The sequence below is a fragment of the Apium graveolens genome, chromosome 1 (genome assembly GCF_009905375.1).
Source record: "Apium graveolens cultivar Ventura chromosome 1, ASM990537v1, whole genome shotgun sequence".
NCBI lineage: Eukaryota > Viridiplantae > Streptophyta > Magnoliopsida > Apiales > Apiaceae > Apium > Apium graveolens.
In genome coordinates, this window is record NC_133647.1 from 30,098,147 (window position 1) to 30,100,657 (window position 2,511).

Sequence of the window (2,511 nt, forward strand, 5' to 3'; positions counted from 1 at the left end):
TACCAGGAATTGGTCTTTCAAAGCATAAGGTACAATGGTTTGAGTATGTAAGTAATTTGATTCAGTGTTTGGTATTTAGTTTGTATGTATTTGTGGAGTAGTATCGTATATTTGTGGTTCGTATTTGGGTGTACAACAATCAATGGTTTAGAAAAAATAAGGTTTGCGGCTCAAGATCAATAACTGGAATCAGGGTTTTGGGTTCAGTGCTTCAAAGCACTTGCAATATAAAACAGGACTATTAATCAACTACAATATATCTCGAGAAAGTTCAGAACACTTGCCTGGTACTAGCTTGCTATACTACACTAACTTCCAATCACAACCGTCTACTCCTCGACTATCTATTTCCCTTTCCTACGCCTTGCCTCTTCTGCTCACATATCATAATCATCTATCAATATTGAACTCATACGATTCTATTCGACATATACTTCTATCTACCCTTCGTTTCACCCAAATCCGATTAACGGATTGAAAGTTACGCTATAAACAAGTAAAGACCGAACATATAGACCGACAGTTAACCAACAAGTCACGTATAGCACATAACACGTCAAACAATCAATGATATATCATTTATAAAGAAGTCTCGGGTCATAAACAGACTTTCGGGTATTTAAAATGATTTTTAAAACATTTTTCAGAATTAAAACGGGTCGTTGGATCAATTTCAGAGTAATAAACAGGGTTCGGTTGGCCAAATCTGGCCTCAAAACAATTTTGATAAAAATTATCGAGCCTTGATAACAATTTAAAATAATATTTTAAAACTCGAAACTATTTTTTGGAATTTTTAAATCATTTTTAAATAATTAAATCTAATTAAATAATTAATTAAAATCAATTAATAATTAATTATATTAATTAATCAATTAATTTTTGAATTAATTGACCAATTAATCAATTAAATATTAACTGAAATTAATTAACTAATTATTTCAGATTTATTTTTGAATTAAAAATAATTTTTGGAATTAAAATAATAATTTTTGGAATTTTCAGAAATTAAAAATGGATTTTTATAATTAAAATAAATAGAAAATATGATTTTTAAATAATTTTGAAACAGGAATCCAGTTTTTGAAACTTCTGGAAACCTGAGGGACTAATCTGCATCGTTCCCAATAGTTAAGGTACCAAACTGCAATTTTACAGAGCTCGCCGGAAAAACGATCGGGATCGCCGGAGATGGCGTTCCCGGAATCGTCACACCTCCATCAACTCCATATAACATCTACAATTCATGAGATGTTCCCAACAATCATTTCATCCTAATAACCCCAGACTTGGCCAGAAAATAGCCAAGAAGTTCGCCGGTTTTCGGCGAACTCGACGAAAGTTTCAAAACACAACTCCCTTCGATTCACTAATCCTCTACTAACGAGCTATATACCAATAGATTGCAAATTTCATAAGGAACACAATCCACTATAATACAACAGCTAATAACCCCTAGATCAAAAAGCCCTAAATTTCAATTAAGAACATTCATACGGGTTATAAACCCTAATTTCAAAATTCGAAAATCAAACTCAATTTTGAACATGTTATTGAACTCCAAATCAGTCATATAATATATCAAAATCATCAGGAAAACAAGCTCTACAACATGCAATCATCAAATCATTCAAACAATCATCCGAACAAAAATTCATATTTTTAATCAAAATAATTCGAAAATAAATAAATTTACAGAATATAAACCTTTGATTCTGCAGGTGTATGGATCACATATTCTGATATTACTCTTCAAGACCTTTGATTTGGTTACTCGAGCGTTGAAAACAAAGATCACTAACACCTTCGAATTGCTGTTTGATTCTCAGAAAGATTATATGAATATATATATTTTATCTGGAAATTTATATAATTACTGTCTCCAAATGATTTTTGATACGGAATAAAATACAGTAAAGGCTATTTATAATTACGGAAAATTAGTATCCCCTTGGATCCTTCCGGATATAAAATGGTACGTTTATTTATAAAAACTGATCCAAACGGTACCGGTTTTCGGGATAATTATCCAAACCAGTACAATTTTTTTACTGCGGTCTTGGTCTCAGCGCCTGGTTACACGTATTACGAGGTGATAATTGTGATAGTTTAATAAAAAAATCCTGTTTATCGAAAATACGAGTTTTATTGATTTACCGAAATGAATAATGTATCAAAAATGTTGTGCCGGGACCCGCACAGGATAAATCGTACGCCGGATCGAAAAAGTCAAAACATGGAAAATGCTCGGAATATTGCAATTAGGTTAGGAAGGAGTTCTCGGAAGAGTTTCGGGTTATAAAAATGTAAAAACGGATGACGTCGGTTGGTTCCCGATTGTAGAAAATAGTTTTAAAATACTCGGAAATTTTTTTTATAAAATCCATACATTTCCCATAAAATCATAAATCAACATAAAAATAATTAGAAAGATATGACAATTATCTATATTTTATTTTGGACATATAAAAATAAAAATACTCAATTAATATTATTTTTAAACATCCAAAC